General features: G+C 47.7%; 1 protein-coding gene across 1 annotated transcript in view; it reads left to right on the top strand.

Annotated features, from left to right (window-relative positions):
• LOC147707489 (CD109 antigen-like) overlaps positions 1-27720 on the top strand; it is a 943435-nt gene that overhangs the window by 110124 nt on the left and 805591 nt on the right. The gene's annotated exons all lie outside the window — the stretch shown is intronic.

The raw sequence follows: 27720 nt of genomic DNA on the forward strand, positions 1-27720 counted from the left end.
TAACGAACCCTAAGTTAAGAATAGTGGCAAAGGCTTTCTTTAACTATGCCAAATCCCCCCTTTCCCACCATGGATTTTCTTCAAATGACTTGCAACCAAAATTACACATTCTCACGAGTGCTCTAAGACCCCAGAACTCAGTTTGAAAAATCTAGAACACCCCGATACACATGCAATCCTGCTGCTAGGGCTAACCCTAACGAACCCTAAGTTACAAAAAGTGCCAAAACTAAAGGCTTTTCCGCGCGGATTTTGTCCCAACCACTTCTACCCGGTATTAGACCTTCCCAGGAATGCCCCAAGACCCGGCAACCCACCCGCCAAGAAGCATAACACCCCCAAACAGGCCAAAAGCAAAATCTCATACTTGCAATATTTCTGGGCCTTCGGTCCAAACGCGCTGCGTAGCTAGGCCATAAGTCGGGGTTGGCACGACGGATTTCCTGAAAAGCAAATGCAATCAAGATTAGAGTGTCCCAGCAGTGCTCCCAGACCACGAAACTCACCCACAAACACCAGGAAGCCCCCCAAACAGGCCCCCGAAAACGCTACATAGAGCAAAATGTCAGAAATAGCCCAAAAAAAAAATCGGCCTGGATTTTGTCCCAACCACTTCTACCCGGTATTAGACCTTCCCAGGAATGCCCCAAGACCCGGCAACCCACCCGCCAAGAAGCATAACACCCCCAAACAGGCCAAAAGCAAAATCTCATACTTGCAATATTTCTGGGCCTTCGGTCCAAACGCGCTGCGTAGCTAGGCCATAAGTCGGGGTTGGCACGACGGATTTCCTGAAAAGCAAATGCAATCAAGATTAGAGTGTCCCAGCAGTGCTCCCAGACCACGAAACTCACCCACAAACACCAGGAAGCCCCCCAAACAGGCCCCCGAAAACGCTACATAGAGCAAAATGTCAGAAATAGCCCAAAAAAAATCGGCCTGGATTTTGTCCCAACCACTTCTACCCGGTATTAGACCTTCCCAGGAATGCCCCAAGACCCGGCAACCCACCCGCCAAGAAGCATAACACCCCCAAACAGGCCAAAAGCAAAATCTCATACTTGCAATATTTCTGGGCCTTCGGTCCAAACGCGCTGCGTAGCTAGGCCATAAGTCGGGGTTGGCACGACGGATTTCCTGAAAAGCAAATGCAATCAAGATTAGAGTGTCCCAGCAATGCTCTCAGACCACGAAACTCACCCACAAACAGACGGAACCCCCCCTAAGAGCACCTCAAAGGCAAGCAAGTCATCAAAAACACAAAAAATTTTCCGCCTCGGATTTGGCACAAACCACTTTTAGTGCTTCCCAGCAATGGCCCCAGACCCGTCAACTCACCTGCAAAGAGGTAGAACAACACCCCCACAAGTGCTGAGTCTTTCTTCATTGGGCGTAAACCAGCCCTCTGCTTTGATGGAAATAGGAGTCTGGAGGAGGAGGATAGAGGAGCATGTTCTTCTGAACTTGTGAACCTGAGGAATGCAGACTGCGGCACCTTCAAATAAATTAGCAAACAAGTGAAGACAGTTCTGCTGATGGGCTTGTTTTTGTGATTATCTGATTAAAGTTTGAATTATATTAACTGTGCACAACAAAGAAAGACAGACACACAGGAATAAAAGTGAATAAGGATGAAAAAGAAAGTTATTGATTCGTTGTCTCATTTTCAGGGCTCGAAGTCGGTATCACGGTCCAGGAATAAGAATAAGGCTTCGTCATCATACTCTGCGAATTCAGCCAGGGTGAGGTCAGTGCCACCTGACAGAGTAGAAATTCCCTCATCTATGGTGCTGGCCACCTCCTCTTCATCCGGCACGCTCTCTCGTACTCTTATATCTGGTGGTATGAGGTGCTGATTCATCTTGATCATTGTTAACCTCTCCACATTTTTGGGCGAGAGGCGGCTCCGTTTGGGAGTTACAATCCCACCAGCCGCACTGAAAACCCGTTCAGAAGACACACTTGCGAGTGGGCAAGACAAGTAGTTTAAAGCCAGGTTGGTGAGCTGTGGCCACAATTCTTTTTTCCCATGCCAATACGCCAATGGGTCAGAATTAACATAGACCTCTGTGGAGTCATTCAGATAGTCCTTCACCATCGACTCAAGGTCCTCCTCCAAGGTTCCTCCACTTTGCGTAGCTCTTGCTGTGCCTCTGACCTTTTGAGAACCAAACCCACGCAGAGCTAGCCAATCCTCTTCAGCCTCCAATGTTTCTGTTGTCTTTCGTGCAGATGATCCGGTTGCCGGTGTCTTTAACGGCTGAGAGGTCACTTGTGCCACAGCCACAGGTGCAGAAGTGGATTGTTTTGACTGGGGATGGCCTGCTGATGTACTGCCATTTCCTTCAATTTCCAGCCGTTCTGTTTCAAACTTCTTGGCTGACAAGGCTAGCCAACGTTTGTACTTTGTAACATCTTCATCATTTGTAACATCTTCATCAGCAAAAGGAAAGAATGCTCTGCCTGCCAGCGCCTTTTTGTAGCGTGGATCCAGAATAGTAGCACAAATGTAATGCTGTTCTGAGTGGATCTTTTTAAGACGTTCATCACCTTGTAGGAGCTCTAATAATTGCTCAGCCAGAAGCAAAGAGTCTTTCTTTTTGTCATCTTTTCGAAACACAGAACACACCTCCTTCAGTTGGTCCTCCAGCATGTACAACAATGGGATAGCTTTTCCTAAATTAGAGTCCTCCTTGCTGACTGCACGTGTGAAGACCTCAAAAGGACGAAGCATGCGTGTTAGGCTTTCAACTATGTTCCATTGCGGCCCACCCATCCTCAGCTCCTCTATACCCTCTTTCAAGAAATATTGATCGAGTTGCGTATACTGCTCATACAGACGCTCAAGCATGTAGAAGGTTGAGTTCCAACGTGTTACCACCTCCTGGATGAGTGCTTTCACTGGCATTTGACATTGATATAGCATGCTCCTCAGCTGCTTGCGGGCCTTAAAAGAATGCCTGAAATGCTTGCAAATTTTTCGGCAGTTCTCCAATACACTGTACGCTGCACTGCGTTTATTACCCAAGAATTTTTGGACAACCAGGTTTATACAGTGCGCCAAACACGGCACTCTGAAATAGTAACCGTCCCTCATGGCCTTAACTATATTGGAGCCATTGTCCGTGGAAACATAACCAACCTTGCGTTTTAGTGGGGACAGACAGTTAAGGACCTTTGTGTTAAAGACATCCAAAATGTTTTCTGCTGTGTGACGTTTCTCCAAACCAAACATGGCTAGTGTTGCATGTTTCCGAGCACCTTTAAAAACAATGTTAGTGTCAACACCTGAGTTTAGCTTTGCTTTAGCCCCTGAAAAAGAGACCCAGTGTGCAGTGATGCACATGTAATCAGCGCCTGCGCCACTGGTCCATATGTCTGTTGTCAGATGTATAGTGTGAACAGCACTCTTCTGCAAAGCTGCCCCAATCACCTTCAGAACATCTTCATGTAGTGCTGGAACCGCAACTCGGGCAAAATAGAACCGGCTAGGAACCTTCCATTTAGGGCAGAGCGCTGTCACTAATTCTAGAAAACCAACCCCTTCTACAAAAGAAAAAGGGAGAAGGTCCAGAGCTAGCATTTTAGCCAGCTTAGTGTTATACAGACGGGTCATTGGGTGGTTGCGTTCATATTGCGCTTCTGTAAACAACATCTTTTTAATGTTGCCCTGGACCAATGATTTACGGGATGATGATGATCTCTTCGACCCAGTTACGCTCGCTGATGAACTTTTCCGCATTGATGTCTCACTCTCTCCCACACTCTTAGTGTGGCTCCCATGGGGTGTGCTGCTGACATGGGAACTGGGTGTAAGTGAAGTGTTTGAATCGTCTTCTTCTACCTCCTCGTCATCAGCAGATGACAAATCAACGTTTTCATTACGTGCAATTCCGGCTTTCTTGACCGCCTCTAGGTGCGGAAACCATTCGACAGCGTGCCTTCTCTCAAGATGACCTCTCTGGCCTCCGGTACCATAGTTAGAACCAAGCTTACCACGACTAAATCGAAGCTTACAAAGGCTACAAATGGCTACGTTTTCCTTTTTTGGGCAAACACTAAAGAAGTCCCAAACTGGAGACTTGAAATGTCTTCGGGGGCCGGAGGAGGCGGCGATACTGGTGGTGGTGGTCCTGCTGCTAATGACAGATGAAGTGGAGGATGTGGATTGCCGAACTTCAGTACGTTTTGCACTTTCACCACCACGAATTGAGGTCGAGGACGAGGTGGGTACCTTCTTGCGAAGAAATATGGAAGCGGTAGGTTTTGGTGTACTACTTAACTCCAAATCTAATGATTCCATTTCCATTGCCTCCTCGCCGACATCATCATCACGCTCAGCAGCTTCTCGGGATAGGGTCAAAATGTCTCTTTGCTGCATGCCCGGTGGGGCTGCAGTGACCTTTGTGATGACTGGCTCGTCGTCATCGTGAGAGGCTTCATCACCAGCAGTATCTGTCACTTCTTGTTGAGCCTCATCACACTCCATAGGTTTGAGTTTTTGGACGACCTTCCTTTTACGCTTAGGTGCCGGTGTCAGATCATGGTGTGCCTCTGCCTCACTGTCAGACCGCAGTTGTGGTTCCCAAGACAGATCACTTGCACCAGAACGAGGTGGGCTTGAAGAAGATGTAGACACCCCCCTTGATCTTTTCCTTGCTAGGGATGTGGAAGACAATGAATGATCATCAGGAGGAGTGGCTTCCAATGATACCTCAGCTTCAATGTCGATTTCCAAATGTGCCCCTACTTCGGGAGGAACAACTATTGTGGGCACTTGTGAACCTCCATGCACCTTTGCTTGCGCATCTCCTTTTGCTGCCTCTCCTTCCACATGTACTTGGGCGTGTACTTGCACATGGTGTTGTTGCGGCTGTGGTTGTTCAACACTTGTCAGATGAGTTACAACAACCTGTGTTGATTCAGGGACATTGCTGCTACTTTCTTGCGATGAGCCAACATCACTGGTCGATGGTGATTGGAGAGTTACACTGACTGCCTCTGAAGCACTCAAGGGCTTTGACTTAAGTTGCCTTGGTGGTGGAGGCACTGAACCCAATGGAGCAGGGGTGCTGCTCTCAGGTTGGTCCCCAGCAGATCCTGCTGCTGCAGGCGTACTTTTTTTTTTGCTCCCAAAAAAAGTGGCGGGTGGCACACCAGCCTCCTTGGTAACTTGCTTCTTCTGCTCCTTACTAGCAACTTTCTTGCTAGAGGAGCTACGGAGAACTTTCTTTGGGGGCGGGGCCATCTTCTTCAGAGCAGGTCAGACAGCAGGCCGCAGTTGCACGAATTGTAGAGTTGTCTGAGGCCAGACGTGACGTCGCGTGACGTTATGCTGCACACACACACCGCTGCAGGACTTCTTCCTGGCACTGGTGGTTCTCTTGAGTCTTGTGCACCTAAAAAAAATGGAAGACAGAGGAACATCAGTTCAGTTATAGAGCACAAAAAAATCGAAAAACACTGCAAAATCAGCACAATCCCAATCCATCCATGCCCTCCATAATGTTTAAATTCAAGACAACCCACAGAAAGACTAGGCCCATGCAAGACTCACTACCCCTGGGCATAAATAAAGGTTGAAAAGTAGGCAAAATGGTTGGAGGCCTAACAACAAAGCCTGCATTCAAAATGGCCACTTGCCTGCCAGCACATGGCCAGTGCCTGTAGCTGCACTCAAAATGGCCACCAGCCACATGGCATGTCCCTCCCCATGAACACCCCCAAAAATCGAAAAACACTGCAAAATCAGCACAATCCCATTCAATCCATGGCCTCCATGATGTTTAAATTCAAGACAACCCACAGAAAGACTAGGCCCATGCTAGACTCAAATACCCCTGGTGAAAAGGCCACAAGTACAGGCCCAAAAATCGAAAAACACTGCAAAATCAGCACAATCCTATTCCATCCATGGCCTCCATGATGTTTAAATTCAAGACAGCCCACAGAAAGACTAGGCCCATGCTAGACTCAAATACCCCTGGTGAAAAGGCCACAAGTACAGGCCCAAAAATCGAAAAACACTGCAAAATCAGCACAATCCCATTCAATCCATGGCCTCCATGATGTTTAAATTCAAGACAACCCACAGAAATACTAGGCCCATGCAAGACTCACTACCCCTGGGCATAAATAAAGGTTGAAAAGTAGGCAAAATGGTTGGAGGCCTAACAACAAAGCCTGCATTCAAAATGGCCACTTGCCTGCCAGCACATGGCCAGTGCCTGTAGCTGCACTCAAAATGGCCACCAGCCACATGGCATGTCCCTCCCCATGAACACCCCCAAAAATCGAAAAACACTGCAAAATCAGCACAATCCCATTCAATCCATGGCCTCCATGATGTTTAAATTCAAGACAACCCACAGAAAGACTAGGCCCATGCTAGACTCAAATACCCCTGGTGAAAAGGCCACAAGTACAGGCCCAAAAATCGAAAAACACTGCAAAATCAGCACAATCCTATTCCATCCATGGCCTCCATGATGTTTAAATTCAAGACAGCCCACAGAAAGACTAGGCCCATGCTAGACTCAAATACCCCTGGTGAAAAGGCCACAAGTACAGGCCCAAAAATCGAAAAACACTGCAAAATCAGCACAATCCCATTCAATCCATGGCCTCCATGATGTTTAAATTCAAGACAACCCACAGAAATACTAGGCCCATGCAAGACTCACTACCCCTGGGCATAAATAAAGGTTGAAAAGTAGGCAAAATGGTTGGAGGCCTAACAACAAAGCCTGCATTCAAAATGGCCACTTGCCTGCCAGCACATGGCCAGTGCCTGTAGCTGCACTCAAAATGGCCACCAGCCACATGGCATGTCCCTCCCCATGAACACCCCCAAAAATCGAAAAACACTGCAAAATCAGCACAATCCCATTCAATCCATGGCCTCCATGATGTTTAAATTCAAGACAACCCACAGAAAGACTAGGCCCATGCTAGACTCAAATACCCCTGGTGAAAAGGCCACAAGTACAGGCCCAAAAATCGAAAAACACTGCAAAATCAGCACAATCCTATTCCATCCATGGCCTCCATGATGTTTAAATTCAAGACAGCCCACAGAAAGACTAGGCCCATGCTAGACTCAAATACCCCTGGTGAAAAGGCCACAAGTACAGGCCCAAAAATCGAAAAACACTGCACAATCAGCACAATCCCATTCAATCCATGGCCTCCATGATGTTTAAATTCAAGACAACCCACAGAAATACTAGGCCCATGCAAGACTCACTACCCCTGGGCATAAATAAAGGTTGAAAAGTAGGCAAAATGGTTGGAGGCCTAACAACAAAGCCTGCATTCAAAATGGCCACTTGCCTGCCAGCACATGGCCAGTGCCTGTAGCTGCACTCAAAATGGCCACCAGCCACATGGCATGTCCCTCCCCATGAACACCCCCAAAAATCGAAAAAACACTGCAAAATCAGCACAATCCCATTCAATCCATGGCCTCCATGATGTTTAAATTCAAGACGACCCACAGAAAGACTAGGCCCATGCTAGACTCAAATACCCCTGGTGAAAAGGCCACAAGTACAGGCCCAAAAATCGAAAAACACTGCAAAATCAGCACAATCCTATTCCATCCATGGCCTCCATGATGTTTAAATTCAAGACAGCCCACAGAAAGACTAGGCCCATGCTAGACTCAAATACCCCTGGTGAAAAGGCCACAAGTACAGGCCCAAAAATCGAAAAACACTGCAAAATCAGCACAATCCCATTCAATCCATGGCCTCCATGATGTTTAAATTCAAGACAACCCACAGAAATACTAGGCCCATGCAAGACTCACTACCCCTGGGCATAAATAAAGGTTGAAAAGTAGGCAAAATGGTTGGAGGCCTAACAACAAAGCCTGCATTCAAAATGGCCACTTGCCTGCCAGCACATGGCCAGTGCCTGTAGCTGCACTCAAAATGGCCACCAGCCACATGGCATGTCCCTCCCCATGAACACCCCCAAAAATCGAAAAACACTGCAAAATCAGCACAATCCCATTCAATCCATGGCCTCCATGATGTTTAAATTCAAGACAACCCACAGAAAGACTAGGCCCATGCTAGACTCAAATACCCCTGGTGAAAAGGCCACAAGTACAGGCCCAAAAATCGAAAAACACTGCAAAATCAGCACAATCCTATTCCATCCATGGCCTCCATGATGTTTAAATTCAAGACAGCCCACAGAAAGACTAGGCCCATGCTAGACTCAAATACCCCTGGTGAAAAGGCCACAAGTACAGGCCCAAAAATCGAAAAACACTGCAAAATCAGCACAATCCCATTCAATCCATGGCCTCCATGATGTTTAAATTCAAGACAACCCACAGAAATACTAGGCCCATGCAAGACTCACTACCCCTGGGCATAAATAAAGGTTGAAAAGTAGGCAAAATGGTTGGAGGCCTAACAACAAAGCCTGCATTCAAAATGGCCACTTGCCTGCCAGCACATGGCCAGTGCCTGTAGCTGCACTCAAAATGGCCACCAGCCACATGGCATGTCCCTCCCCATGAACACCCCCAAAAATCGAAAAACACTGCAAAATCAGCACAATCCCATTCAATCCATGGCCTCCATGATGTTTAAATTCAAGACAGCCCACAGAAAGACTAGGCCCATGCTAGACTCAAATACCCCTGGTGAAAAGGCCACAAGTACAGGCCCAAAAATCGAAAAACACTGCAAAATCAGCACAATCCTATTCCATCCATGGCCTCCATGATGTTTAAATTCAAGACAGCCCACAGAAAGACTAGGCCCATGCACCACTCACTACCCCTGGTCAAGGCCCCAACAACAGGTCAAAAATCGAAAAACACAAAATTTTACAAAAAAAAAAAATCGAAAAACACAGAAAAATCAGCACAATCCCAATTCATCTATGGCCTCCATGATGTTTAAGTTCAAGACAACCCACAGAAAGAATCAGCCCACCCACCACTGAGTACCCCTGGGCAAAAGGCCCCAAAACAGCCCAAAAATCGAAAATCCCAAAATTTTAGTTGCAGCAACTGTAATGCCCCAAACAAACTTACTTGTAAAATTTCTAATCCAACAGTGATCCAAACAAAGTCAAAAAGGCCTCAAATCCAAAGATCCAGCAGCATCCACAAAAAGTAATCCTTCCAGGTCCACATCCAAATGAAAAGTGACCAGGAGATGGACAAAGCACTGGGAGGAGCCTGCTGAACAGGAACAGGAAGTTGAAGACTATGGGGCACTTCCTTCCTCCCACCCCCCTGCCCCCTCCCCAAAATGGACTCCTCGCTAAAAAAGTGCAGGCAAATGTCAAACTAAGGAGTTATTCACATAAAAATCATCATTTCTAGAAGGTTTATGCTGCTTGCTGGTGGATTTCTTGTGCAGAATTGCAAATTTATATTTTCGCTCGCCGCATCTCAAATCTCGCAATTGCGAAGTACCGCGAGACGTGATCTCGCCGTACTCGCGTTGACAAACTCTCGCTGTGCAAGTTGGCAAGCCGCGATGACGTAATCGCGCTTGCCAAATTCCCGCGGGATCACACAGCAAGATCCAAAATGGCGCAGCACTCGCAAAATATCGAGAAAAACAACTCGGCAAACGATGATAAACGCCGCGCGCCGCAAAAATTGTATTACCAACGCCGCGCGCCGCCAAAAAAATCCGCTCTGTGCGAATTTGCGGATTTTGCGGGAAATCCGCAAATCTCGCGGATTGCGGATTTCCCGAAAATCCGCAAAATCCGCGAGCGGAACGGATTTTCCGCCCACGCTTAATTCTACCACCCCCTTGGAAACAATCTTTTCTTCATTGAGCTTTTAATGGAAATCATCTCATCCAATGACGACCTTTTAGTGTAACAAATCTTCCTGGGAGACTTCAACCTCCACTGGTCTAACCCAATCGATCATGCAGTGAACTTTCTAAAACCCTTCCTATTGGATCATGAACTGACACAATTCTGTGACAGCCCAACTCATAGCAAGGGTCAAACTCTGGACCTCAACATATCCAAAGGAAATACAATCAAACTGGATTCCATTATGTGACTGTTCTGAACACTACTGCATCTTCTTCTTTATTAACATGGAGGTGTACCTGAAGTGGGACATACCCAAGAAAACGAAGCAATGGAAAAGGAACCTCAGAAACATTAACACTGAAGAGCTAGCAACCTGTTGTAAAAATGCCTCGACTTCCCACTCAGACATAAAAGATGTTCATATCCTCACAGATTTCTATAATTCCTCTATCTCTGGTATCCTGAACTCTTCAGTCTCTTTACAACAAAAAAATGCCTCCTCCAAAATCTCCGGAACCATGGTTTAACGACAACCTAATCTCGGAACACCGCAACCTAAGGGCAGCAGAAAGATCCTGGAGATCCATATCCTCCACAGAACATCTAAATCACCTTAGATCTATTAGAAACTCTTACAACCAAAAAATCAAGATTTCTGAACTCAGTTTAATCAAGCCAAAAACCGCCCCAAGAAACTTTTCAAAATTGTTAAACAACAATCAGTCAAGGCACCCAACCACCATGACCTTGGTGATGGCTTTTCAATCTACGATTAATTGGCCGCTTCTTTGCTGAGAAAACAAAAAGCATCAATATCGAACTAGAACCAAAGAGAGCTCTTCTTCCAATTTCTGGGATCGCTGCTCCTCTTGCCCACTAGAAGCGGCTCATTCCCCCTAGCATTAGCCACAAGCATTAGACAAGAATGCCTCTTGGCACACCTTTACTCCCCTCAGCTAAAGCGACATCTACAACACTGCAGCAAAGCTCTACCACCTCCCATCTTCAAATAAATAAGGGCTGCCATCCTCCCCTTATGGACAAAGATTGTTTATGCTTCACTATTGCAAGGCACGATCCCCAACTGCCTAAAAGCAGCGAGGGTATCCCCCATTCTTAAAAAAAAAACACAGACAGCTCTGATCTTAATAATTTCTTCCCTATCTCCAACATCCCCACGCTGGAGAAACTTCTAGGAAAGTGCATGCAATCGATACTCCGCTCACACATTGAGAAATTCCAACTTTTGGATCAACCTCAATCTGGCTTTCGGAGAGGTCACAGCATGGAATCTGCACTCATTCACATTATGGATGGCATTTTAAAAATGCTAGACCAAAATGAATCATGCGTCCTGATTCTCCTTGACCTATCTTCTGCCTTCCACACGGTTAATCGCAACAGACTACTATCCACTTTAGAACAGGGCTGGTATTGCAATGGTTTACTTCTTTCCTCTACAACAGATCCCAAAGTGTCAAGGTGAATCATTCCCAATCTCAGCCCTCTACAGTAACTATCGCGCCTCCACAAGGGTCAGCCCTTTCACCCATGCTCTTCAATTTATTCTTGGAACCAAATGCTCTGTACTCCTCTAACATTCTTTTTCATATGTATTTCGGATGACACTCAACTATATCTGAATATCACCTCCCCTGAACACTTCCTTTTACTCAGCTCCACCCTAATGAACACTCAAAACTGGCTCACTAAAAACCACCTCATGCTCAACACCTCCAAAACTGAATTCCTTCTCATTGCTCCCCCTAATCACACTCCTAAGATTGACCTCTGGATGAAACATCTTACTGCCTTCAACTGCTCTCTCCACATTATAGTCAGCTAAATCCCTCGGAATCACACTAGACATGCACTTGAACATGCAGAATCATATCAGCAATTCAATCAAGGGGGCTAAACACTAGATGAGTATACAATGGAATATCAAACCATTCCTTCTACAGGAAGACTTTAAGCTGGCGGTATAAGCTCTTGTACTGCCAAGGCTAGACTATGGTAGCTCCACGCTCTGTGGTCTTCCCAAACATAACTTAACTAGCAGCCCGCCCCGGCGTTGCCCGGGGCAGAAGGGGGCTGGGGGCAGCATCGCAGCAGGAGAGGCGCAGCAGAGCGGCCGGGAGCAGCAGAGCGTACTTACAGTGTTTCCTTGCTCTGGTTTTCTTGCTCCTGGCCGCTTCTGCCCACGCTCGTGTCCACTGTTTCCCCTGACGTCCCGCCTTTGAGGAAAAGGCTTCCGAGCGCTTATGGCCCCCGCCCGTCCCTCGATGCGCACCCGCGGCTCTTGTCCGCTGTTTCCCCTGACATCCCGACTTTGAGTAAAAGGCTTGCGAGCACTCATGGCCCACGCCCGTCCCTCGGTGCGCACCCGCGGCTGCTTCACGTACCTCAGCCGCTGCTCCTCCCTGCGCTGCTGAGTTTACCGCTCCACTGCTCCTCTGCTTCTCGCCGCTCCTCACCGCTTGTCCGCCGCTCGCCGCTCCTCCCCACCTGTCTGCAGCTCCTCCCCGCGCTCATGTCCACCGCTCTTCCTCTTGCTCCTGAACCCCGCTTACCCCGGGCTCCCGATGTCATCACGCACGTCGCGGCCGGCGGTACTTGCAAGGGACTACTTTTTTTTTATTCCTAAATTTTTTAAAGAACGTATATTTTTTATTTTTATATAGCCTATGTCCTTCTGCTTGCCCTGAGGTTTTCAAAGATGTCTTGGGTGTTTGGATTGGTGGTGTACTTTTCGAATTTACCTGGCTCAAAGGACACAGTTCTCTCTTTATAATAGTAGTATAGATTTAATTTAATTTAAAAGAATTTATAAAGCGCACATATACCATGCGGTTTCTTGGCGCTGGAGGATGCTAATACAAAGGGCAGGAGGGCGGGTGCCTAGGACGAGAAGGCTTGCTGGAAAAGGAAAGTTTTAAGGGCTCTACGAAACTACATGTAGGAGGTAGCCGATCTCATGGCGAGCGAGAGTGTGTTCCAGAAAGATGGGGCGAGGACGGAAAATTTCAAGCCTCCCATTCTGCATTTCTTAAAGCGAGGAACTGACAGAAGGCATTTGGAAGAGGAGCGCAGCTCTCTAGTAGGGTGATAGGCCTGGATTGCAGAGGAGATAAAAGCAGGGGCCGTCCCTGCACGGGCTTGAAAAGTCATACAGCCCATCTTAAAGAGAGCCCGCTCTTTAATAGGCAGCCAGTGTAGTGCTTTGAGTAAAGGGGTGGCATGGTGAAATTTAGGTAAACCATGGTTCAGGTCCGCCTGATTCTGCACTAACTGAAGGCGTTGAAGGGCATAAGCGGGAACACCATTATACACGATGTTCCCGTAGTCGACCCGCGATAGAACCATCGCCATAAGGATCAGCTTAAGGGCCGGGAAAGAAAAAAAACTGGAAATCTTCCGGATAGTGCGAAGAATGAAGAAACAAGAGGAAACAACAGAACTGATCTGGGAGTGAAGTGTGAGATGTTGGTTTAATGTGATACCTAGTGTTTTAACTGAGACTGAGGGAGAAGGAGGGGGACCGAGAGAGGAGGGCCAAAAAAAAATGGGGGACCAGGGGCTGGCGCTGCCACCGGTCAGGACTAACTCAGTCTTATCCGGGTTGAGTTTGAGTTGGTTACAATTCATCCAATCCCGGATAAAGAGCATGACCGATTGGAAACTGTGGATACCGGCTGGTGAGGAGAAAATATTAAAAATAAGCTGGAGGACATCGGCGTAGTTATACACCATGATCTCCATCTGTTCTAATGCAAAAACAAGAGGAAAGATATACAAATTAAACAATAAAGGGGAAAGGGAAGACCCTTGGGGGACACCACACTGCACTTTGCAAGGAGGAGCAGAAAAGTCAGCCAGATGGACGGCCTGGGTCCGTTCGCTCAGGAAGGAGCTAAGCCAGGCCAGTATTTAGCCCCCCAAGTTCGCCGCCTTGACACGGGACAAAAGAATTGAATGGTCAACTGTGTCGAAGGCTGCGGACAGATCTAGAAGGACGAGGGCCTGAGGGGTGTTTGTATCAAACTCCTCCCTGAGCTGGTCCAGAACAGAGATGACGGCTTTCTCAGTCAAATGTCGAGGGCGAAAGCCTGACTGGCAAGAGGCAAGATATCCACTGTCTTCCACAAAGGAGCTGAGTACCTGGGTGACGTAGGACTCAAGGACCTTGCCCAGAAAAGGGAGGAGGGAAATTGGCTGATAATTTGCGGGGAGGGAGGGGTCGGCCCCAGGCTTCCTTAAGATGGGGATGATGGTGGCCGCTTTATGAGGGGTAGGGACTATACCTTGTCTGAGGGAATCATTCATAAAGGTGAGGGGAGGCAAAAACGAATCAGAATTTTTTTTACACAGGACGTGAGCTGGACAGGTATCAGCAGGGGATCCTGACTTAACACGAGCCAGAAGAGGAAGAAGAGTTTCTTTGGTCAACGGCTGTATATGGGTAAGGACAGACCTATTGGTGGGAGGCTGGGGATCACAGAAGGAAGGGGACGGGGGGTATGTTAGCCTTAATCAATGCGACTTTCTCAACGAAAAATTTGTTGAGGGAGTCGCACAGAAACTGAGAGGGGGGGGGTTTGAGGGATATCCTATCAGAGGAGGCCAGCTCACACACAGTGGCAAAGATTTCTCTTGGCTGGTTCTCTGCGGCAAGGATCCTCCCCGGAAAGTATTCGGTCTTAGCGTGGAGGATGTCCCTTTTATATTCGTTAAGGACAGCCGTGTAACATGCTTTAAGAGTGGGACAATAGGCAAGCCTCCAAACGCGCTCTGCTTGGCGCACCTCCAATTATTATGCTTTAAGGCCAGGGGAGAACCACTTATTGGCATCATGGGCACGTCTAACCGTGACGCGCTTCATGGGGGCCACTTGGTCGCAAGCCATCGAAAGCCAACTGTTGAGCATGGCTACTTGAGACAGAGGGGCAAGGCCAGCTAGATAGATCACATAGGAGAGTAATTCAGTACAGCGCCGAGACGCCTGCGGGCAATTGTTCGCGCTCAATAAATGCCAAAAATAAATAAATAAATAAATAGATCCGGGCACGAGGTTGACAAAGAGGCACAGAGGGAAGGGATATCCACTCTACTCCAATTCCTAGCCCAGGTATTTCTGGGGAAGGAAGGCTTTTTTGCTAGGGTGAGGTCTAATAAAAAAGAGATCAGAAAATGGTCAGACCATGCACACGGAGTGACGGAGGGGGCGGTGACCGGGACATTAATAGTCCAGATTTGGTCCAGAGTGTGGCCATGAGAATGGGTGGGGTTATGGACCTGTGAGACAAAGTTAAGGCTAAGTAGAAGGTGAGAGAAGTCTCTAGACAAGGCGTCCTCCGCCGGGTCGTTGGGCCAGAAATTGAAATCCCCTAAAACTAGGACCGATGCATTGTTAACTACCAATGTGGCCAGTAAGTCCTGAAAGGCAGAAATAAAACCGGGGATAGGCTGGGGTGGGCGATAGACCAACACACACGTGATAGGAACCTGAAAGGAAGTGGAGCGCACTACTAAACAGTTGACTGCTAATATGGGAGGGGAGGAGAGGCCCTGAAAGTGAAGTCCAGCTCGAGCAATCAAAGCCACCCCCCCCCACCCATCTTCCCCTCCGGCCGATCGGCATGGAGGACAAAGTAGGGGGGGAAGAGCTTCCAGCACGTTCGGTAAGGAGTCCGACCGAAACCAGGTTTCTGTTAAAAACAGAAGGTCCGGCTTGTAGGAGTCCAAGAGGTTATATAACTCCAATTGATGTTTTACCACTGACCTAGTGTTCAGAAGGAAGGCCGAGATGGTAGAGGTGAGAGTAGGGCTGGGAAAGGGAAGGGGTTGGGAGGGGGTAGAGGAGGAGGAAAACAAGGAAGGCAGGGTATCAGGGAGGGAGGAAGAGGGCGTAGCACGGGCCACACCAAGTTCCTTAACCCATGTGAGAGTGGTGGGGTGGAGTGGCCAAGAATCCTGATACGAACAGAGTTGTGTAGCAGAGTAGGAGAGGAGACGAGCATAGTGGGGTGCCCCTTGCCCCAGCAGGCCGCGGACAGGCACAGACGGGCTTAACTTCGGTGCAACTTCGGGACGCCTTCGTCGCGCCCGCTGCGCGTGTCTGCTGCGCGTGCGCATGGGGCTGAGCTTAAGTGGGGTCTCGAGCGCGATGTCAGGAGCGCTGACCCAGCCTAGACTGCCCTCCTAAGATGGCGGCCTGCTGACCCCTTCAGCCCTCCGAGTAACGGCACACTGCCGATCCGGACCGGGGCTAGGGGTGCAGTTAGATGGAATAGGAAGAAGGCAGCAGGTAAGCCAAGTAAAGAGTGCACACAGTTAAAAAAACACGACACAGTTTCAAAATTAGCAAGAGCCCAAGTGCCGCAACAGCGTCCACCGTCCCACTGCCACTGAGGATTAGTGTCCGCTGCGCGTGCGCATGGGGCTGGGCTTAAGTGGGGTCTCGAGCGCGATGTCAGGAGCGCTGACCCAGCCTAGACTGCCCTCCCAAGATGGCGGCCTGCTGACCCCGTCAGCCCTTCGAGTGACGGCAAACTGCCGATCCGGACCGGGGCTAGGGGTGCAGGCAGATGGAATAGGAAGAAGGCAGCAGGTAAGCCAAGTAAAGAGTGCACACAGTTAAAAAACACAACACAGTTTTAAAATTAGCAAGAGCCCAAGCGCCGCAACAGTGTCCACCGTCCCACTGCCACTAAGGGCATCCATTAATGTCGCAGCCAGATTGATCACTGATCACTGGTACAAAAAGAAATTATCACATATCCCCAGCCCTAAAATCCCTAAACCGGCTGCCATACGAAACAAGAACACGGCTTAAGATTGCCTGATTGACTCACAAAGCCCTAAATTTCAAGACTCCATTTATCTGGCTTAAAAACTAGAATTAACAGGGGGTTGCAGACTGTCACGAAGTGCAAGTTCACTGCTCTTAAAACCACAGATTTTCCACAAAAAGTCACAGAGCTTTCTCAGGCATTGCCCCGAAGATTTGGAACTCTCTTCCACCGGAAGTCCGTCAAATCTCATCCACCACTTCTTTCAAAAAGGAAGTGAAAAAAATCCTAATGAACAAGATTCTGCTCTAAAAGGACTTGGCTCCACTGCTTACTTGCTGCCTTCTATTCTGATGGCCTGTTTGACTACTACATGGTTGCACACCTGGGAATCCCAGCGTTAGCATGCTGTACACATATATGTAACAAATGTCCTTTTCCCACTACTGTATCCATCCTACCCTAACTGTTAAGTGCTCTGATACCCTCTTTGGTCATATTCTCGCTATACACATATATAAAATGAATGTGCTTTTTCCACTATTGTATCCTACCTACCCTAAATGTGAAGCGCTCTGATACCCACCTGGGTCATGTACGCGTTATAAAAAACTTTATTTAAAAAAAATGGGTAATGAGTAATGAAGCGTGATCCACTTCCAAATCAACCCTCACAGCTGATTCAGCCCCTTTCCATGTCAAGATATCTCCAGCTCTGAGATTCAAAGCCCCTTTCCATGTCCATAGCCATCACGGCTGAGTGAGGCCATATCAGTGGGGCCGCTTCTGTGATTCGAAGCAATTTGAGAACATTCTGTGCTGAACTGCTCCCCTGTATACATCCATTTTGGACTCCATCAATAAATTGAATCAAGTGCAGTAGCAGTCTAGAAAACAGGATTTAGTCTAATATCAACTTTGAGAATAGAGGGGGGTCGATAGGAAGAGGACTGTTCTGGGGATCTGCCAGGCTTGAGAAGAACAGTGACCATTGCAGTCCGTGTAATGGGTGTTAGGAGAACAGTGTCATATGCCTCGTTGTACAACTCTATGAGTTTAGGTGCTAATTGTTTAACATTTGTGGCGCAAAATTAAATGGGTAGGTCATACTTCCCTGGACCCTTCCCTCATGTCAAAAGAGATATGATCTCTTTGACCTCTTCTAGTGAAATTGGACATCCCAGTTTGGTTTAGAGCAGCTGAAGAAGAATAGGGAATTGAAGGGCCTCCATGTAGGCGTCAAAGTCTTTGTCGGGCCCCATGCCTGTGTTGGTGTATAAAGTCTGGTAGTACTGACAAAATGCCTCATTTATAGTTATCTGACATTAGTGAAGGGTCCTACCTGTATCTATAATGTGGGATATGGTGAAGTACCTCCTCCCTGGGTTTACCAACCAAACAAGGAGCTTCCCCGAAATATTCCCTTTAGCGTGTTGTCAGGCCACGAATGCATCATAATTAATTCAGTACTGTCTCTCCACCAGCCTTGTGTGTTCTTTCCAAATTTTTTGTAGGGAGTCACGGGTAGATTCATCCGTGACCACCCAGAGTCGGATGCGGGCATCTAAAGTGTAAAGTTGTTGGGCCAGATATTTCTGATACCTATAGTCGCCTGTATTCAGTGGCCTCGAATGTTGACCTTAAATGCCTCCAAATTTTAGAATGTGAAAGAAATCGTAGTTGTGCTCCCTGAAAAATGGGTATTTTGCTTATCTGGGTGTCTCCCTAAAGTCTGCATTCTCGAGTCAGTGCTTTGTAGTTTTCATGTAGGGATTGGTGTGGTATTCTGACCACAGTCAATGTGAAGTAAGAGAGGGTTGTGGTCCGATATCATGCAACCTAAGTTTTCAGATAAGTGGACATCAGGAAGAAGGCTGGCTTTAGTTACTATGCGGTCTAGGCAGATGTGTATATCATGCATCATTGAGAATATTCTCAGCTGTAGGGCCACTTATGGGCCCCACATCCACCAGTGACCAGTGATGTAGCCAGTCCTTTAGGGCCTTTGCCACAGTATAGGCTGGTGATAAAGGGTAAAGGGAGTGGGAGAAGTCTAACTGTGCATCCCGACTCCATTTAAGTCACCCACCAGTAGGAATGGTAGGGCCGGACAAGCCACCAAGATTGGGTTCATGGAGGCATAGAAAGCTTGATAAGCTGTATTGGGTACATATATATTACCTAATAGGAGGGCCTTATTGTCAAGTTTACTCTGTATAAAGACATAATGCCCATTGTCATCAACCACTTTGTTGGCAATTTCAAGGAGGACCCCAGAGCTAATCCAAATTAGGGCCCCTCTAGCGTAGGAAGAATAGCCAATGGCTACTAGCTGGCCTAGCTGGAACGCCTATATTCTCTGCCCCTTCGTCGCAAGTAGAAGTGCACCTTATATCTTTTTATCATGGTGCTCATATAACTGATGTTGCATGTCAGAAACCTATATGTGGTGATTCCCATCTTGCTATATAATGACTGTAGTTTGATGTCCTCTGTCTACGTGGTCCAGGGTGTGTGTCCATCGAATATTGTGAGTGGCAACATCTCTCCCTTAGCCATGTCATTCCCGGCCCTAGCCCTGTCCAGCCCCCCGCAACCCACCCCACAGCTGGGAGTCAAACTCTCCCCAACCTAACACTCAAGCATCAACAAAATGCACCATAAAACAATACAATGTGAATAATGCAACTGCCACACAGAAATGATCTGCGTGGATGAGAACGGGGTGAGCATGGGCGGGCAGCATGTACTGCTAGCTGTGGAAAGTGGCAGGTGGTACCAAGCTGTTCACGTCCCTGGCTGGCCCACACCCACGGCCACTTAAAGTTTTCTGCAGGGCTCATCCTTTCTGTATAGCTGTTCTAAGGCCTACTGGTAGATTAATGAAAGGGAAGATATCTGTTTCCGGCCAGCCAATTTGCTTGTTAGAACCAATCTGTTGCAATGGATAAGAGGCTCAAATCGACTCGTCTGATGTTTGTGGAGTGACAATCAGGACCCTCATTGAGGTGTCGCTAGTATCAGAGCTGGAGTCCGGTGGACGTGGACGCGCTCTGCTTGCATTATTCAGAGAAAGAGCATGCAAACTGATTCTACCACTTCCATGATCTCCCTCTGCTGTCGGCGGGACTGCTGAGGGAAGGGGGGATCTGGACTGTGATGTCTCCTGCTACTTTTCCCTGATTGCTGTGTGTTAGCCTGAATGGAAGACCTCTGCTCTGTGAAGGTTTGTAACGTACTGCTGGGTACATCGCCTTATATTTTTCAATCCAACCCCATGCTTTTTCTGAGGTTGTAAAAAAATGCCTCTTGGTTAGTCATAATCTCAAGCCTAGCATGGAGGGGAGGCACATATCGAAGGCTGTGCTCTGGCACTCTGTGCTTCACTGCTGTGAAGCTAGGCCTGCCTTGTTGGGCAGCTAATGGACAGTCTGGCAACATCATGACCTTCCCAGAGCTGACTATGAAACGTCTCTCTTGACATGACTTGTTGTTGATAGTGTCTCTGCTTCTATAATTCAGGATCTTGGTCACTATTGGTCTGAGAGCGGCTCCTGGTGGGAGAGGCCTAACCCGAACCTGTAAACCAATTTCACAGAGACCGTGAGGTGACTACTGGTTCTAACAAGTTTTCAATATAGTGAGTGCATTTTGTCCCTCCTGTCCCTCTGTCAACCCAACCACACAAACATTGTTTTTTCAGGCTCTTCCTTTCTTGTCTTCTGCTCTCCCTTTAAGTGAGGTCCCATGCTTGCTTTTGGAGGTTAGTGGCCCGTGGTTTTAACACCTGGATAGTTGCTTCCGCTGTGCATATCTGTCCGGCTGTTTGAGTTGGTTCTACCAAAGTAGGCCAAGGCCAATGGCCACCACATCCACCTTTGCCTTAATGGTGGTTTTTGTGTCCATGACCACTTTCAGTATGCATTCTAAGGTGGACCAAGGTTGCCTGCAGAGGTTCAGTCAGGTTCTGGCTACCCATGTAGGCTGTCTTGTTGGGGGCAAAATAGCTTCAGATGTTGTAGCCCCTGACTGGGATTTGGGGACCCCCAGATTCACTTGTGGTTTAGTGTGGTTTATCAGGCAGAAGTTGCACAACCCACCTCGTTGGTGTCCTTGGGGCACAAACAGCTGGGATGCCGGGTCCAGTACATCCAATGCTCCTGGCTGGGCCAGGAGGAGTTGCTGGGGCCACGGGGGCATCTGGTCCCGCAATGTAATGATGGAGTCTCACTGTGCCACCTCTAGCAAAAGTCTCAAAGGGGAAGATCCCATTGATGACTGTGTTGTGATGGGGCCTTTCCTGGGTAGCGTCCTCTCCAGCTGTGTGACCAAGTCATCTCATCCCTGCCTTTGGGTAGCAGCAAAAGCGCTGCATCCAGGGGGACAATTAGGACTGCAGGGTCAGGATGGTGATGTTCAAGGTCCCCCGGGTGTTTTCTCCAATTGCTGCTCTGGCACCTACCAGCGAGCATAGCCATGTTAGACTCCCCGGCACGGTCTCACTCTGCCCTGACCAGAGTCCTGTGGTATTGGCAAGAGGGTGGGGTAATGGTAATCTCTCAGTGCCTGGTGTTTTCAGGTCCAGCTGTGGTCCTGTCCCTCTCCTTGTGGCCCTTGCGAGATGGCCCGACAGGGGCCTCAACTGGTTAACCTGATGTGCTCTCCCCAGTTCTGTGCTCAATATAGTGCCCAATTGTCCTACAGGTTTTCAGTTGCCATGGGCCATCCTGGTTTCCCCTTCCACACCTGCGGCCCTTTGTTAAAAGGCTGGGCCCCCAAATATAGGGTAAGGGTGGCTAGGATAAGCTAGGCATCCACATGTTTCCACCAGTCAGGGCCTAGGATTCCTCAGGGCCTGTGGCACACGCTACTGGGGCAGTGCCTCTTTATGCGCCTCTTATTCTCCTTTGTGACAACTTTGTGTCCCTGCTGGGGCCTCACTAGCTCCCCAGCGCGCCTGTCTCGAAGTTGTTTCAGGAAGCAGTAAGGCCTTCCCTGTCGAATGTTTCACCCCACACGCTCTATGCTCGTCCTCTTCATATAATGTTGTTTCCGCTGAGTAGCAGGCCAGACTCCCCAAATGCTTGATGTCACACAATGGTCAAGTATGCCTGGGCCTGTGCCGGAGCTCAGCAACACACGTCTGCCATGTTTCTTGGCCAAGCCACACCCCCAATTTAAAACTCAACTTAATGGTAAAGTTGGATTTTATATTAGCATGTTGAAAATTATACTTTTAAAAAGTTGTTGTTTTCCTACCTAAGCGACTGTGCCTTTCTGCCAGTGTCCAGGGTCACATGTTTGTTAGTGGCTCACCTATGGCGCTATGTGTATTGCTCCTAGACAGTAGACAAAAGAGAGAGATGTGTTTTTCTTCCTCGAGGAAGATGGCAAGGGGGCATGTGTTTGCCCCTTCCTGAGCTTCAAAGAGGGGCTACACTGTCACTAGCAGATGTAGCACACACCTGGGCCTGTCTCCCTTTGTCTCCCTAATCAGTTTGCCTCCAAATCCGATGAGGAGCAGCTGTCCCAGAACTGGTTTAGAGTGATCAAAAGGCAAAGTTTGCCCATTATCATAGCCACACCTCTGGGTGGGCACAGTGAGCTCTGAGCATGGCAAGAAGGATTGTGCTATGTTGAATTTAGTTAGGGAGGAGCAGTATCAGAAAGCTTCCAGCAAAACACACAGCAAGTGCTGCAAAAAGTGGGTAGGGTCACCCATCAGAACGTTTAGCCCCTTGGTTAGGGAAGGGTCAGAAGCTTACCGCACCCACAGGATGCCAATGGGCATAAATATGGCATCCTCAGTACCTTCCTGTGAACACTCCTGGACCTGTAAAGAATTAGAAGGACTGCCCTGCTGTCTGAAAAACCTGACTGCCCTGTAACTGATAGTTTGGTGTTTGGTCATAAGACTGTGCTGATGGATCAATTAATACTGACTTTGAATTAGAGATGTTTAATTCATTTTGTCAGATAATCTAAGGTAAGTGTGGGACAAGTCAGCAGGTTAAATACCCTCTGGTACCTGAACCCATCTCCTAACCAGAACAAGAATGAGATGTACTCATTTTGCTGATCTTCTAAGGATAAAAGGTTTAGTCCGTCCTGCAGGGAGTCGAACCTGTGATCTGCAGTTTACCTACAAAAAGCTAAGCTTCTCTGTCACCTTACTGGCATTGGAATGTATTATCTACAGGGCGAACATCAATCTGTACAGCAGACTGATTGACCCTGAGCTAGGGTGAGGGACTTGGTGTAAAAGACCCAACATACAAAGTGGCATTGGTTAGAAAACAGGACTGACTGGAGGGTTCACATGTGTAGTAGGGCACCCATGTCCATATTACCATAAGGCGCACCTATCTTATTTTGTGCCACAGCGCAACTTTAAACAGGTGCGCAGGGAGCAAACAGGGAAATCACCCCCCCCCCCTATTATGGTGAATGCACTGCCCTCAGGGCAGCTGCAAAGTCACGCTGCCGTGTATGCAGAGCATTTAAGTGAAATATGGAGCAGTTGCTTCAAAGCCGCTCCGTGTTCTGCCGCCTGCACTATCAAGAGGAATTGGATATCCCTTGCTAGAGGGTGCTCAGATTGACTGCACCCACCTGCAAGGGACTGTCAGGGGGCCCATGGTACCCCCTTTCTTTCATCCAGAGGACTGCTTTTAGCAGGTGCACTGAAAGTGCTTGCCCCCAGGAGGAAACTGCTCCTAGACCTTCACCAGCTTTTTCCTCTGGAGCATGTATAAATGTATAGAAGATGCCACTCGAGGGGGCCTCCCTGCAAGGCACCTGGAGGGACGCTCTCTGGGCTCCATTAGGAGCTCTGCTGCCAGAGTGCTGTGCCGAGGGCACCCCTTGGAGCTTGCCCCCTCCACCCCCCTGCACCGCGGGGGCTGCAGGGGCCTGTGTTACGCCCCTGGGCATAGCGGAAGTGGGGAATTCCGCACACGTAAGCTCTAGATACTGTGTGGTAATAAGCTGTATAATACACAGCTACTCAACAAGCCTCATATAGGTCAAGACCGCAGAATCTCTATTGGATTCATCGTTAAACAAGTCCAAGGTGCTCAAGTGTCCTAAATCCATGCATGAGTAGCTCATTCAGTCTAGGATCTGTTACTTGTAGACCTAAACATATAATGTGAAAACAGAACTACAAGCACCACTGTTGAATGAAAAACCTGGACCGGAGGAGTTACTTGCCCATGGAATCGAGAAAATAAAAGTGCTGTAAGTTGTGCCATGTAAACCTCCGATCCTCATTGAGATCCCACTTTGCAGTCTGGTGCATGTATGTTTGTAATTTTGAATGCTATCCGTACCGAAAAGCAAAGAAAAGGGAGGGGCGGGTGTGCTATTAATGCCTGGTTTGGCATATTATAGCTAGGCAGGGATACCCATCTCTTACAATTCGTGCCAGTCACAGAGGTAGTATGCAGAAGACTTGCTGAGCAGGTGAGACTCTAAACCAGGCTTCTGCAATGAGTAGTTTGTGTGCTACTGGTAGCCCTGCAGCTACCTGTAAGTAACTCTCCTGTGTGCAGCCTGCCTTCTAAATTAGAAATGTTTTCTTAGAAGGAGTTAATATATTTAGGCCAGAATTAAGAGTGCATTTGAGATGGACATGTGTATATTTTCAACACTCGCAAGCTGATGATTGGAGAAAGATTGCTGAATTTCCAAAACTTATTTAAAGCTGATATTGTAGTCATAAATGATGTGGCATTAGGGAAACCTACTACTAATATAATTACTTTGGGCATTGAAACTGTGGCTGTTTTCTATTACACATGGAGAGGCATTCCAATCTGACCAAGTCATTTTATGTTTCATCTTCACAGCGCTTGTGAAATCTTTTGTTTTAAATATATCTTAAAATAAGCTTAAATCCAGCCCTCGTTTTCATTGCCTTTTATTGGTTCCTGTGCTTGCCATGTACTTTTCCTCCATTTCTATTCGCAGTAGCACATTGTTTTCGTGTCCTCATGTTTTTCCTTTTGTGTGTTTTTCTTATCAGTTTCCCGTTGCCAAAGTACTGTTTCCATCTGCTTTTCTGGAACTATTTTTTTAAATTGTTACTTGCACAGCAAGCATGTTGAGCATCTCTGTATAGCATCTAACTGCACACATTTCAAGTTCTTAACGTGGCCTTCACTCATATGAACTGCATGTGCCTCGTCAGTTTCATGTTGGCTCCTATTATCATTACGACTTTCGTCTCACTCCCACAGCCTGACGTTAATATGGCCGCATCTCAGGAAAATGCCTTACTTGTCTTCCTGCCTCTAGTTTTATTTTATGTTTGCCTGGTCTTCTTTGAATTTTTATTCATTGTCAGTGTTGAATATTTTTTGTTGAGGTTTTATTTAGCACTATTTAGGTGTATTTTGTTTGCCTTGTATGACGAGGTGCACAGTATGAATGGAGTGTTTTTTTGTAATTTCACTTCTCTTCACTGGTTGGCTTTGAGTCATGTGGTATACACTAACTGCACAGTAGAATTAACAAGTATTCTGCACACATGATTGTACTAATAGAGCATTCATTGAGGGATCGGACTGTTTCAGTTCAGCTTCACTGTTGCAGGTAAATTGAGTATTTTAGCGAATGCCACACCCCGGCGCTATTCCCCAGACCCTCTCCTGCTGTACAGAGTGCAGTGCACGCCCTCTCCTCTCCTCCGGCGTTACACACCACTCTCTCCTCATGTCCCTCCACTCCTCAGTTTGAACCTTTCTCCTCACTGTCCTCCATCCTGGGGAGTCCTGGAATTGTGAAATCAGTGTCTCCGAGTGGTAAAGGGGTTCCCAGAGCTGATGCTTCAGGGATCTCATGGTCATAGACTGGGTTTCCTACCTGCTACCTCACACTCTCCCAGCACCTTGAACTTGCTCCTTCACTCACACAGACGCTGCAGAACTGCCCTTCCTGTCTGAACTGGCTTTGTTTCCTGCAGAAGTGCTTGTTAGACCCAGCCCTGCTCCATTCTCTCTCTCTCTCTCTTTCTCTCTCTCCTCCTCCTATGCAATCCCTCCTCCCTCTTTCAGTTTATTTCTTCCATCTTTTCTCCTCCAAATCTTTACTGTGCCGTGCCTCTCTCTCTTCTTTTCTGTTTCAATTCTCCTTCTGCCTTTCTTCCCTGCCCTCCTCCCTTCCCCCTCTTTTATTTCTGGCCAGTCCATCTTCCCCTCTTTCCCCCTCCCGTCCTGCTCTTCATCTGTATCTTTGCTGTAAATTCCTTTCAAGCCTTGCCCAAGCTCTTTTTTTCCTTTCCCTGTTGATGCCTTTCCCTAGTTTTTTTCTGACCCTCGTTATCATCTCTCCTATCCCCCGTTCTTTCCACTCTTCCCTCCCTGCTCCATCATCTTCTCTTTGCTCAAGGTCCCTGACTCCTCCTCCCTTCATTTTTTTCTCTCCTCCTCCTTCTCCTCTCACTCTTTTCTAAGGAAGCAATATTTTATAAGCCTACAAACCCAGGTAAGTGTTATTGGGTCATTTGGAATTGGCTTGATAGTTAATGTTCTGTTCATCAATTATTCTTTTTGCACTTGTCACCCCGAGTGGGACGGCTATGCCCAGACGTGGGTCCTGTGCTCTCCATGAAACTGGATGAAAGATATCCTGGCTGATGAGGGCTGAAAGCCCGAAACCGGTCCTAGGATGCTTGTTTGCAGTCCATGGAGGACATGGCCTGAAAGTTTGGGCTAGACTGTTCCCATTGGGCGCAGGGTAAAGACTGATTTGCATAGGGCTGAGTCCAAACTGGAATGGCATGGTGAGCCAAAAAAGATGGATATATGCCCAGATCTCTGTACGGTGGTGAATGTATGACATTGTTCTGCATTCTGTTTATTAATTGTTCTTTTTTCATATTTACAAGCACGCATAAAAAGCCACCTTGTGTGGCTTTTTATGCTCTTGTGAACATGGCCTCTTCTCATGCAACACTTTGCGTGAAAGGGGCGTGACATGGGTTTCTCTGTATGTGTTCCCACGCAACATGCTTGGCTTTTGCCGCATTTCCAGATTTACGAGAATTTGTAAAACTGGAAATGCGTCAGAATTCTACACCTCCCCATGGGAGGTGTAGTGAGGCACAACAAGGAGAACTGCATACAGTTCTCCTTGTTTTTTCCTCTTTCTTTGCGTGCTACATTCTGCAGCACAAATAGAACGAGGAAATTACCTCTTGCAATTGTTTATGTGCAGGAAGGAAGTGAAGACAAGAACACGTGCTACAGGTGCGGGAGCCATGCCCATGCAGCCCATGACAAACGTTGCCCGGCATTCCGCGCCAAATGTTTGTTCTGCGGAATCATGGGGCACTTTGAGAAAGTGTGTCGCCGCAAGCAGAGAAGACCGGCGGTCAAGTATGTCGCACAAGAATCAGACAATGAAGGAGACGGGGCCGAAGAAGATGACAACATGTTATGCAAATAAGAACACACACTGGGAATCGACTGCAACGGATCAAAGAAAACACAATGTGAACTGTCAATAGGGGGAGTACAAATAAAAATGGTGGCAGACACAGGATCCCCATATACCATAATACAATGCAAGGTGTGCGACGAACACTGCAGACAACGTCTAGGAACACACCTGGTATCTCCGGACATTCGATCAGTCACGTTTACAGGCGAGCCCATCCCCATGGTGGGGTACCGAGTCCTGCAATTTGAGTTTAAGACCGAAGAGCAGAAGGCAAGCTATACGTAGGGCCCTCAGTCTTAGGATGGGTTGACCAGGGCCAGTTAGGCATACAACTGGACCCGGGAGGTGTCATGCAGGTTCTCATGACCAGCCTGGAGCGACAGCCAGAAACCACCAAATGGAAGGAGGAGTTTCCCACAGTGTTCAGGGGCAAAATAGGAAACTTGACAAAATTCACGCACAAAATAGACCTGAAAGCAGACGCCAAGCCCTGTAGCAGGGATTTCTGCTCCTATACAGAACTGTGCATAGAGACTTAGAACCTCAGTAAATTAGGGTGTGCCAAAACTCACCTTAGTATCCAAAATCCCCTACCAGACTAGCAATCAGTGTCTCATTGGTACTTACAAACCCCAATGATTTAGACAACAAAGAACATGGACTTAGAACACCTCAGGTAACA

This window comes from Lissotriton vulgaris, chromosome 6 (genome assembly GCF_964263255.1).
Source record: "Lissotriton vulgaris chromosome 6, aLisVul1.2, whole genome shotgun sequence".
NCBI classification, from domain to species: Eukaryota; Metazoa; Chordata; class Amphibia; order Caudata; family Salamandridae; genus Lissotriton; species Lissotriton vulgaris.